At 45.7% G+C, this 12,927-nt stretch overlaps 1 protein-coding gene across 1 annotated transcript in view; it reads left to right on the forward strand.

The window, feature by feature from the left end:
- Positions 1–8,342: 8,342 nt before the first annotated feature.
- adgrl2a (adhesion G protein-coupled receptor L2a) overlaps positions 8,343–12,927 on the forward strand; it is a 777,020-nt gene continuing 772,435 nt past the window's right edge. Inside the window, exon 1 of the mRNA XM_085983501.1 lies at positions 8,343–8,612. The gene's annotated coding sequence lies outside the window, so the exon portion shown is untranslated. The remainder of the gene's footprint in view (positions 8,613–12,927) is intronic.

The following is a 12,927-nucleotide window of genomic DNA, read 5'->3' on the forward strand; positions in this document are numbered from 1 at the left end:
AGGGATGATAGCTTAGCAGGTTCCTCTAATGAGGCCATATGGGTAGAACTTAAAAACAAAAAGGGGGCAAGCACTTTGCTGGGAGTCTACTATCGGTCCCCAAACAGTCAGGGGGAGATAGAGGAACAGATATGTAGGCAAATCGCAGAGAAGTGTAAAAATAATAGGGTAATAATAGTAGGGGATTTCAACTTCCGCAATATTAACTGGGATTGTCAGAGTGTGAAAGGCTTAGAGGGTGCGGAATTCTTAAAGTGCATCCAGGAGAGCTTTTCAAGCCAGCATGTAGAAAGTCCTCCAAGAGAGGGGAGCGGTACATAGAAACATAGAAACATAGAAGATAGGAGCAGGAGTAGACCATTCGGCCCCTCGAACCTGCTCCGCCAATCAACGAGTTCATGGCTGATCATCCAAATTCAGTACCCTGTCCCTGCGTTCTCCTCATATCCCTTGATCCCTTTAGCCTTAAGAAATATATCTAACTCCTTCTTGAATATGTTTAATGAATTGGCCTCCACTGCCTTCTGTGGTAGAGAATTCCACAGGTTCACCACTCTCTGGGTGAAGAAATTCCTCCTCATCTCTGTCCTAAATGGCTTACCCCTTATCCTTAGACTGTGACCCCTGGTTCTGGACTCCCCGGCCATTGGGAACATCCTTCCTGCATCTAGTCTGTCTAGTCCTGTTTGAATTTTATAAGTTTCAATGAGATCCCCTCTCATTCTTCTAAACTCCAGCAAGTATAAGCCCAATCGACCCAATCTCTCCTCATACGTCATTTCTGCCATCCCAGGTATCAGTCTGGTGAATCTTCGCTGCACTCCTTCCATGGCAAGAACATCCTTCCTCAGATAAGGCAACCAAAACTGCACACAATACTCAAGATGTGGTCTCACCAAGGCCCTGTACAACTGCAGCAAGACATCCTTGTTCCTGTACTCAAACCCTCTCGCTACGAAGGCCAACATACCATTTGCCTTCTTAACCGCCTGCTGCAACTGCATGCTTACCTTCAGCGACTGGTGCACAAGGACACCCAGGTCTCGTTGCACTTCCCCTTCTCCCAATCTATTGCCATTCAGATAATAATTTGCCTTCCTGTTTTTGCCACCAAACTGGATAACCTCGCATTTATCCACATTATACTGCATCTGCCATGCTTCTGCCCAATCACCCAACCTGTCCAAATCATACTGGAGTTTCTCGGCATCCTCCTCACAGCACACATGCCCACCCAGCTTTGTGTCATCTGCAAACTTGGAGATATTACATCTAGTTCCCTCGTCTAGATCATTTATATATATTGTGAATAGCTGAGGTCCTAGGACCAATCCCTGCGGTACCCCACTAGTCACTGCCTGCCACTCGGAAAAAGAGCCATTTATTCCAACTCTTTGCTTCCTGTCTGCCAACCTGTCTGCCAAGTCAGTACCTTGCCCCCAATCCCATGTGCCTTAACTTTACACGCTAATCTCTTATGCGGGACCTTATCGAAAGCCTTCTGAAAGTCCAAATACACCACATCCACTGGTTCTCCCTTATCTATTTTACAAGTTACATCCTCAAAAAATTCCAGTAGATTAGTCAAGCACTGGACCTAATTCTAGGGAATGTAGCCGGGCAAGTGGTAGAAGTGTCAGTCGGAGAGCATTTTGGTGACAGTGATCATAATTTGGTGAGATTTAAGGTAGTCATGGAAAAGGACAAATATGGACCGGAAATAAAGGTTCTAAATTGGGGGAAGGCCGATTTTAATATGATAAGGCAGGATCTGGCCAAAGTGGACTGGAATCAGCTACTTGTAGGAAAATCCACATCAGAGCAGTGGGAGTCTTTCAGAAAGGAAATAGAGAGAGTACAACGCCAACACTTTCCCGTAAAAGTCAAGGGTGGGACCAACAAACCCAGGGAACCCTGAATGTCAAGGGATATACAAGAATGGATTAGGGGAAAAAGGGAGGCTTTTGGCAGATACAAAGGACTAAAAACAGTGGAAGCCCTAGAGGAGTATAGAAAGTGCAGGGGGGTACTTAAAAAAGAAATTAGGAGAGTGAAGAGGAGGCATGAAAAAACGCTGGTGGGCAAAATAAAGGAAAATCCCAAGGTGTTTTATAAGTATGTTAAGGGCAAGCGGATAACCAGGGAAAGAGTAGGGCCCATTAGGGACCAAAGTGGCAATCTGTGCATAGAGCTGGAAGATGTAGGTGAGATTTTAAATGAATCTTTTGCATCAGTGTTCACTATGGAGAAGGACAATGTAGGCATAGAAATCAGGCAGGGGGATTGTGATATACATGAACACATTAGTATTGAGAGGGAGGAGGTGCTAATGGTTTTAGCGGGCTTAAAAGTGGATAAAAGTGGATAAATCCCCAGGCCCTGACACAAATTTTCAGAACCTCTCTGGCCACAGGGAAGGCTCCAGAGGACTGGAGAATAGCTAACATAGTACCATTATTCAAGAAGAGTAGTAGGGATAAACCAGGGAATTACAGGCCAGTGAGGGAAATTATTGGAAAAAATTCTGAGGGACAGAATTAGTCTCCACTTGGAGAGGCAAGGATTAATCAAGAATAGTCAGCATGGCTTTGTCAGGGGGAGATCATTTCTAACCAATTTGATTGAATTTTTCGAGGGGGTGACTAGATGTGTGGATAAGGGTAGTGCAGTTGATGTAGTCTACATGGACTTCAGTAAGGCTTTTGACAAAGTCCCACATGGGAGATTGGTCAAGAAGGTAAGAGCCCATGGGATCCAGGGCAATTTGGCACATTGGATCCAAAATTGGCTTAGTGGCAGGAGGCAGAGGGTGATGGTTGAAGGTTGTTTTTGTGACTGGAAGCCTGTGTCCAGTGGTGTACCGCAGGTGCTGGGTCCTTTGCTGTTTGTAGTGTACATTAATGATTTAGATATGAATGTAGGAGGTATGATCAGCAAGTTCGCAGATGACACGAAAATTGGTGGAGTGGTAAATAGCGAGGAGGGAAGCCTCAGGCTACCAGACGATATAGACGGGTTGGTTAGATGGGCAGAACAGTGGCAAATGGAAATTAACCCTGAAAAGTGTGAGGTGATGCATTTTGGGAGGACTAACAAGGCAAGGGAATACACAATGAATGGTAGGACCCTAGGAAGGACAGAGGATCAGAGAGACCTTGGTGTGCATGTACACAGATCCCTGAAGGCAGCAGGACAGGTAGATAAGGTGGTTAAAAAGGCATATGGGATACTTGCCTTCATTAGCCGAGGAATAGAATATAAGAACAGGGAGGTTATGATGGAGCTGTACAAATGCTAGTTAGGCCACAGCTGGAATACTTAAGAAGGCCAATGGAATGTTGGCTTTCATTGCTAGGGGGATAGAATATAAAAATAGGGAGGTATTGCTTCAGTTGTACAAGGTATTGGTGAGACCGCACCTGGAATACTGCGTACAGTTTTGGTGTCCATACTTAAGAAAGGACATACTTGCTCTCGAGTCAGTACAAAGAAGGTTCACTCGGTTAATCCCGGGGATGAGGGGATGGACATATGAGGAGAGGTTGAGTAGATTGGGACTCTACTCATTGGAGTTCAGAAGAATGAGAGGCGATCTTATTGAAACATATAAGATTGTGAAGGGGTTGGATCGGGTGGATGCGGGGAAGATGTTCCCGATGATGGGTGAAACTAGAACTAGGGGGCATAGTCTTAGAATAAGGGGCTGCTCCTTCAAAACTGAGATGAGGAGGAACTACTTCACTCAGAGGGTGGTAGGTCCATGGAATATGCTGCCCCAAAAAGCTGTAGAAGCTACATCATTACATAAATTTAAAACAGAAATAGACAGTTTCCTAGAAGTAAAGGGAATTAAGGGTTACGGGGAGCGGGCAGGAATTTGGACATGAGTCTAGGTTCGGATCGGTCATGGCCCTGTGGGTAGCGGAGCGGGCCCAGGGGCCGTGTAGCCTGATCCTGCTCCTATTTCGTGTGTCTAATTCTGTTAGATTCAGGAGATGGTTCTGTGATAGTGGATTGGCGGTTAGGATCAGATCAGCCATGATCTTATTGAATGGCGGAGCAGGCTCGAGGGGCCGATTGGCCTACTCCTGCTCCTATTTCTTATGTTCTTATGTTCTTATGTACTGTGTGCAGTTCTGGTCGCCACACTATAGGAAGGATGTGATTGCATTGGAGAGGGTGCAGAGGAGATTCACCAGGATGTTACCTGGGCTGGAGCATTTCAGCTATGAAAAGAGACTGGGGTTGTTTTTCTTAGAGCAGAGAAGGCTGAGGGGGGACCTGATTGAGGTGTACAACATTTTTTTTTTTTTTTTTAATTCATTGATGGGATGTGGGCGTCGCTGGCTAGGCCTGCATTTAGTGCCCATCCCTAATTGCCCTGAGAAGATGGTGGTGAGCTGCCTTCTTGAACCGCTGCAGTCCATATGGTGTAGGTACACCCACAATGCTGTTAGGAAGGGAGTTCCAGGATTTTGGCCCAGCGACAGTGAAGGAACGGCGATACAGGTCCAAATCAGGATGGTGTGTGGCTTGGAGGGGAACTTGTAGGTGGTGATGTTCCCATGCGTCTGCTGCCCTTGTCCTTCTAAGTGGTAGAGGTCGCGGGTTTGGAAGGTGCTGTTGAAGGAGCTTTGGCGAGTTGCTGCAGTGCATCTTGTAGATGGTACACACTGCAGCCACAGTGCGCCAGTGGTGGAGGGAGTGAATGTTGAAGGTGGTGGATGGAGTGCCAATCAAGCGGGCTGCTTTATCCTGAATGGTGTCGAGCTTCTTGAGTGTTGTTGGAGCTGCACTCATCCAGGCAAGTGGAGGGTATTCCATCACACTCCTGACTTGTGCCTTGTAGATGGTGGAAAGGCTTTGGGGAGTCAGGAGGTGAGACACTCGCCGCAGAATTCCCAGCCTCTGGCCTGCTCTTGTAGCCACAGTATTTATATGGCTGGTCCAGTTCAGTTTCTGATCAATGGTAACCCCCAGGATGTTGATAGTGGGGGATTCAGTGATGGTAATGCCATTGAATGTCAAGGGGAGATGGTTAGAGTCTCGCTTGTTGGAGATGGTCATTGCCTGGCACTTGTGTGGTGCGAATGTTACTTGCCACTTGTCAGCCCAAGTCTGAATGTTGTCCAGGTCTTGCTGCATATGGACACGGACTGCGTCAGTATCTGACGAGTCTCGAATGGTGCGGAACAGTGTGCAATCATCAGCGAACATCCCCACTTCTGACCTTATGATGGAGGGAAGGTCATTGATGAAACAGCTGAAGATGGTTGGGCCTAGGACACTGCCCTGAGGAACTCCTGCAGTGATGTCATGTGATTGAGATGAATGACCTCCAACAACCACAGCCAACTTCCTTTGTGCTAGTTATGATTCCAACCAATGGAGAGTTTTCCCCTTGATTCCCATTGACTTCAGTTTTGCTAGGGCTCCTTGATGCCACACTCGATCAAATGCTGCCTTGATGTCAAGGGCAGTCACTCTCACCTCACCTCTTGAGTTCAGCTCTTTTGTCCATGTTTGGACCAAGGCTGTAATGAGGTCAGGAGCTGAGTGGCCCTGGCGGAACCCAAACTGGGCGTCAGTTAGCAGGTTATTGCTGAGTAAGTGCCGCTTGATAGCACTGTCGACGACACCTTCTATCACTTTGCTGATGATTGAGAGTAGACTGATGGGACGGTAATTGGTCGGGTCGGATTTGTCCTGCTTTTTGTAGACAGGACATAATTGGGCAATTTTCCACATTGCCGGGTAGATGCCAGTGTTGTAGCTGTACTGGAACAGCTTGGCTAGGGGCGCAGCTAGTTCTGGAGCACAAGTCTTCAGTACTATTGCCGGAATGTTGTCAGGGCCCATAGCTTTTGCAGTATCCAGTGTCTTCAGCTGTTTCTTGACATCACGTGGGGTGAATTGAATGGGCTGAAGACTGGCATCTGTGATGCTGGGGACCTCAGGAGGAGGCCGAGATGGATCATCCACTCAGCACTTCTGGCTGAAGATAGTTGCAAATGCTTCAGCCTTGTCTTTTGCACTCACGTGCTGAGCTCCACCATCATTGAGGATGGGGATATTTTTGGAGCCTCCTCCTCCTGTTAACTGTTTAATTGTCCACCACCACTCATGACTGGATGTGGCAGGACTGCAGAGCTTTGATTTGATCCGATGGTTGTGAGATCGCTTAGCTCTGTCTATCGCATGTTGCTTCCATTGTTTGGCATGCAAGTAGTCCTGTGTTGTAGCCTCACCAGGTTGAGGGGCATAGATAGGATATATAGAAAGGAACTTTTCCCCTTAGTAGAGGGGTCAATAACCAGGGGGCATAGTTTCAAGGTAAAGGGCAGGAGGTTTAGAGGGGATTTGAGGAAAAACTTTTTCACCCAATGGGTGGTTGGAATCTGGAACTCACTGCCTGAAAGGGTGGTAGAGGCAGGAACCCTCACAACATTCAAGAAGATTTAGATGAGCACTTGAAACGCCATAGCATACAAGGCTATGGACCAATGGGATTAGAATAGACAGGGCTTGATGGCCAGCGTGGACATGATGGGTCAAAGGGCCTCTTTCTGTGCTGTATAACTCTATGACTCTATGACTTTATCGGCTGTGACATGATCCTGTGGTTGAATAGTTTGCCAACACGGAAGACTCAATTTCCCAATTGGTGCTATTTTAACGTTGTTCTTAGCCCATTTATTTTAAGCAGGTTACCACCGGCATAGGCTCACTGTCCATGCTCACACCCATGGGACCCCAGCAAGAAATCAACACCTTCAGAAGAGAAGGGAAGAGGGAAAACTAAAATGAGAGGATGATAAATCCAAAAGACAGTTATATGACGCTTGTGTGCAATAGGTCCAGTAAACAACACCAACTTCCATTTATATCACGCCTTTAATGTAGTAAAACGTCCCATGGTGCTTCACAGGAGCAATTCTCAAACAAACACCGAGCCACATGAGGAGACATTAGGACAGGTGATTAACAGCTTGGTCAAAGTGTTATGTTTAAGGAGCATCTTATAGAAGGAAAGGTAGAGAGGTGGAGAGCTTTAGGGAAGGAATTCCTACATAGAAACATAGAAGATAGGAGCAGGAGTAGGCCATTCGGCCCCTCGAGCCTGCTCCGCCATTTAATGAGATCATGGCTGATCATCCAAATTCAGTACCCGGTCCCTGCCTTCTCCCCATATCCCTTGATCCCTTTAGCCTTAAGAAATATATCCAACTCCTTCTTGAATATATTTAATGAATTGGCCTCTACTGCCTTCTGTGGTAGAGAATTCCACAGGTTCACCACTCTCTGGGTGAAGAAATTCCTCCTCATCTCTGTCCTAAATGGCCTACCCCTTATCCTTAGACTGTGACCCCTGGTTCTGGACTCCCCGGCCATCAGGAGCATCCTTCCTGCATCTAGTCTGTCTAGTCCTGTCAGAATTTTATAAGTTTCAATGAGATCCCCTCTCATTCTTCTAAACTCCAGCGAGTACAAGCCCAATCGTCCCAATCTCTCCTCATACGTCATTTCTGCCATCCCAGGTATCAGCCTGGTGAATCTTCGCTGAACTCCTTCCATGGCAAGAACATCCTTCCTCAGATAAGCTGAACAAAACTGCACACAATACTGAAGATGTGGTCTCACCAAGGCCCTGTACAACTGCAGCAAGACATCCTTGTTCCTGTACTCAAACCCTCTCGCTACGAAGCTCCTGAGCTTAGGGCTTTGGCAGCTGAAGGCACGGCCAACAATGATGGGGCAAAAGGAGTGGGGGATGCGCAAGAGGCCAGAATTGGGGGGACGCAGAGACCTCGGAGGGTTGCAGGGCTAGAGGAGGTTACAGAGGTAGGGAGGGGAGAGGCCATGGATGTAGATCTAAAGATGTAGATGAAAAGAGGGATGTAGGAGGAGCAACAACAAAAATAGCAAGCCCACCCCCCCCCCCCTCAATTCTAATCAAGATCAGAGTTGATTTTGATGTTGGTATTCGGATTTTAAAATATTGTTTCAAAAATAAATTTAAAGAAAAAAACTGTGGTGGGAGAAGAATGATTCTTACACCATTTAAAAAGAAAATGTTTGTATTTGTTTTTCTATTTTTAAAATCAGACTCATGCGAGATATCTTTGGAAAGCAGTCAAGTACAACAGCAAATGCGAGATAATAAGTCAAAAGCGTCTCCATATTTCCATGCAGATTCTTTTGACTGTGATTGGCACTGTTGCTCTGGGCGGCACGGCATGAAGAGAACTGGCGGCTGCACTTGACAGAGTCATTCCAGAACCTGCAAATCCAGTCCACACTTTCCACCCACTCCGCCTCTTCCTTGCAACTGTGCCAGATTAATTTAAATGTATCTGCTCAAGTGGAGATAATCAATGCAAATCACTGTGACTGTGCTGCACAAATGGGGTATGTTTGATTCACAAAGCGGCCTTAGCTGGAGGAGGTCAGTCGTTCACCAGTCCTTCCATTCCGTTCCTTCTGCTGGAGAACTGCAAGTCACATATGTAGTGACTGAAACGCTTGATGTCCTACCTACCTCCACTGGCTTGGCTTGTCTTTTCAGCCTGTTCCTTAGGATCTAGATTCCTGCTCGCCCCGTCTATATAAAGGTAGGTCCAGTGACTCTGACAACGTCTATCATCTATTCATTAGAGATTCAACTTCATTACAGTGAGTGTCTCTCTCGCAGTTCCAAGTCATTCTAATAAGATGGAACAACAACAAAAATCTATAGAGTTTCCAAGTACGTTCTTTCAAACCGTGCGATTTTTTTTATCTCGGGAGCTTATGTGTAATTATGAAGTTACCTTCAATGCAGTGATGTGCTGTTAAGCAGTGAGATGAAGCTATGGTAAAGCGTTAAAGACTGTTCTTTCATATCTCTGGTAATTATGTGACTAGCCAGCTGCTACCTGCTAATCATTACTCGGAGCTGAGCGTTAAAGAATGATTAGCTCTGTGTACTTTACAACTTTTTAAGATTGTAATTAAGGATAGAGGATACTGGAAGTTACTGTTAATGCCGAGTAGAAGAGGCTTTTGAGAAATGGAAGTAAATTGTTGCTGGATTTTCTTTCCACTTGGGTAGATACAGCTAAGAGCAGTTTAAGTACTATTGTAGGTGCTGGAATGACTTCCAACAGTCAAGTTAAACCCCTTCAAGTGTAGTGTGGTGTAGTGTATGAGAAATCCGGTCTATTTTTAAATGATTACTTGAATGCCCGCGAAGGATTTCAAAATACCTTTTTTTTTAATTTCCCCTCTCCTGTCACACATGGGACTGAAACTCATTAATTTTCCTGTGTTTTTTTAATGAATTACAACGTGTACAAGATGTGAGAGAGAGGAGAGGAGGGGGGGTGCGGTGGTGTTCTGTACTCCCCCCCCCCCCCCCCTTGTATTCTTAAAACAACTGCAAGTTTTCCTTTTTCATTCTTAATTATTTTTTTGGCGTGGCTGAGGCGGACTTCACTTGCCTTCTGAATTATTGTCAGCGCATCCGCAGTCATGTCGTTCTCGCGGGGGAAGAGAGACACGTTCCAAATGCTGAACACGGCAGTGAGCAAAAGCCCTCATCGTCCGCGGTGTCCCGCTGTGCGAAAGAATGGAGCAACTAAAAACTGACTCTGGCCCAGTGAGCAGTGTTCAGGGAGCAGAAATTGGCACTTCACCGCCAGCTGAAAGTGTTAATGTGTCTTGCAGTGTTTTTTTTTAAGATAGGAAAAAGCCAGCCTCAGAATAATTGCAACCCAATGTTTAGTATATGAGCAGTTATTTTGTTATTTATTGGGGTGTTTACAATTCAGATGCTTCAATTACTGTCCATGGTTTCAAAAGAATCTCTTAAAATATCAACGTTGGACTTTTGACTCTTGGTTGTCAGCATGATGTCCAGCCAACAGTAGGCATGTCTTGCAACGGCTTGCTGTTCTCAAAGGTCCTGTATTGTGATCTAACCACTCGATATCTGAACCCTGTTTTAAATGTAACTTGCCTTCCACCCCAGGGCCGAGTGAGGAAAGTCACCATCCATGCAGCCCATAGCACCGAGACACACGGACCACAAGGTCCCAGGTTCAAGCTCCTGGGCAGTTGTCATGTTAGCTGATCTGGGTGGGCCAGCACCGCCCAAACCCGCGATCACTACCACCTAGAAGGACAAGGGCAGCAGGCGCATGGGAACACCGCCACCGCCAAGTTCCCCTCCAAGTCACATACCATCCTGACTTGGAAATATATCGCCGTTCCTCCATCGTCACTGGGTCAAAATCCTGGAACTCCCTCCCTAACAGCACTGTGGGAGCACCTTCACCACACGGACTGCAGCAGTTCAAGAAGGCGGCTCACCACCATCTTCTCGAGGGCAATTAGGGATGGGCAATAAATGCTGGCCTTGCCAGCGATGCTTGCATCCTGTGAATGAATATTTTTTTTTAAAAGACAGTGGTTGAGGTATTGCAATGGGTCTTGGCATCTCCTGAGCAAGGGAGGCAAAAACTCGCCTCAATTCCTTGCTCCTGATTGGTATCCAGTGCACAAGACAAGTTTGTGGAGATTGGGTTTGCCAACTTTGAACTGGCAAGACTTGCGCATTAGACTTACTTTTATATTACAGGAGCACAGCCAATGGGAAGTGTGTAGGCCTCTATCCATGACCTGCATACTATCAATGCAACCATGCATATAAACTACCAGAGAAAGGAGCCAATTTCAATGATATAAAATGGGGAGACCCAGTCATTTGCACTGATATAGTAGACTCTCAATTTCACAGCAGAGCCCACCTCCATAGCCAAGTAAAATGGGGAAGACTCCAAATGTCCCTCGCAAGAAGGAAATAATTGAGTAATATAAATTGAGGTGTTTAAGATGATTAAAAGAGTCACAAGCTCTCACTATCGACCCTATTTTCTCTGGTGAGGGTGTCCAGAACAAGGGGGCATAACCTTTTTAAAATTGGAGCTAGATCTTTCAGGGGTGATGTCAGGAAGCACTTCTTCACACACAGGGCGGTGGAAGCCTGGAACATTCTCCCCCAACAAGCAGTTGAGGCTAGGGGGTCAATTAAACATTTCAAAACGCTTGATTGATCGGTTTTTTTTGTTCGGTATGGGTGTTAAGGGTTACAGAACCAAGGCGGGTAGATGGAGTTAAGGTACAGATCAGCTATTGAATGGGTGTGAATGTTACCCCTGTTCCTATATAGAAACACCTTGAGGCCAGGTAAGCAAGGTACCAGAGAGCTGCCAATGCCTGTGGAACTGTGTTCCAGCAGGAGTCTATGGCCTGGGAGAAAACAATAAATGAATGAGTTTTTGATTTGTGAGCCACAAACTCTTGACCACTTTAAACCTTTGTTGCTCTATTGGGGAGTGTTTTTATCCATCTTGTGTTTTATCCACTATCACTACATCAGCATTTCACTCTTGCTAATTCTGAGAAACTTGAGTTGAAGTTTTCTTTGTTAGCAATAGGACACAGTGGCCCAGAAATTCGGGTCGGGGGCTTCCTGCGGGTGCAAGCCCCAGACCTACACTTAACCTTGCGCACCGGCAGTTGAGCTCTGGGCTCCCATGGAATTCTTCTCCGGTGCCTGGCCCAGGTGCTGGCGCGCTGTGCTTGCGTGTCCCAGGGACGCAGTTATGCGATGCGTCCCCTGTGATCACGTGAGCCATGGGCAGCCAATCGGAGCAGGGAATGCTCCATTCATAAGTCTGACAGGAAGACCTGTCACACTTATGAATACTACCAGCCCCAGAATAGCATTAAACCTTCAAATAATTTTTTTTAAATCACACTTATAAACTATAAATTACATTAAATAACTTTTAAACAATAATTTAAATTTTTGAAAAAAATAATTTTAAATTATAACAGGCCTAAAAATAAACTTACCTTGCTTTAAAGCATTTAAAACTAATAAACCTGTGGAAAAAAGTTTCAATTTTAATTAATTGACCACTTACCTTGCAAAAAGCAGGCCTTACGCCTGCTTTTTAAATGTGTAACTTCTGGAGACTTAACCTCGCGTGAAAACCTAAGTTCAAAGCGCACGCGCAGACTCCCCTGTGCGCGCCTTCGACCTCTGAACCTCTTCGTTCAGAGGAATGGAAGTGCCAGTTTCCTGCACATGCGTAGTGCATGCAGGAAACCGTCACTTCCAATCGGCCATTGTGTTTCCAGCACAGATAGGTGGTTCTGATTACCAAAATAGGAACAGTATTGGGCCTTTCAGCCCAACAAGTGTCCCACTTTTTTATATAGCCCTTTTTTTAAAATCAGTTCCTTGCCTTTAATTCTCTCCCCCCCCCCCCCCCCCCCCCCCCTCCCCATCCCTTAATACCCTTCAAATTGGCAGAGCTTTCTACATAGTTGCCAATGTTTGATCTTGACAGGATTGTACAAGTGGTTCTTTGGTCCAACCCCTTGCCTTTCATTTGTTCTTTTTAACAGTTGATCAAGCTGTTTATAAAAGCATATGGGATCCTTGGCTTTATAAACAGGCATCGAGTACAAAAGCAAGCAAGGAAGTTGTGCTAAACCTTTTATAAATCATTGGTTAGGCCCCAGCTGGAGTATTGTGTCCAATTCTGGGCGCCACACTTTATGAAGGCTGTCAAGGCCTTCCAGTGGGTGCAGAGGAGATTTACTAGAATGGTACCCGGGATGAGGAAATTCAGTTATATGGAGAGATTAGAGAAGCTGGGATTGTTCTTGGAGCAAAGAAGGTTATGGGGAGATTCAAAAGAAGTGTTCAAAATGATGAGTGGTTTTGATAGAGTAGAGAGGGAGAAACTGTTTCCACTGGCAGGAGGGTCAGTAACAAGAAATGTTTGTATGCAGTGAGTTGTTATGGTCTGGCAGGGTGGTGGGACCAAATTCAATAGTAACTTTCAAAAGGGAAGTGGATATACTGTATACTTA

The sequence above is a fragment of the Somniosus microcephalus genome, chromosome 3, assembly GCF_052327205.1.
Source record: "Somniosus microcephalus isolate GS21.2 chromosome 3, FLI_Smic_1.0, whole genome shotgun sequence".
Taxonomy (NCBI): domain Eukaryota; kingdom Metazoa; phylum Chordata; class Chondrichthyes; order Squaliformes; family Somniosidae; genus Somniosus; species Somniosus microcephalus.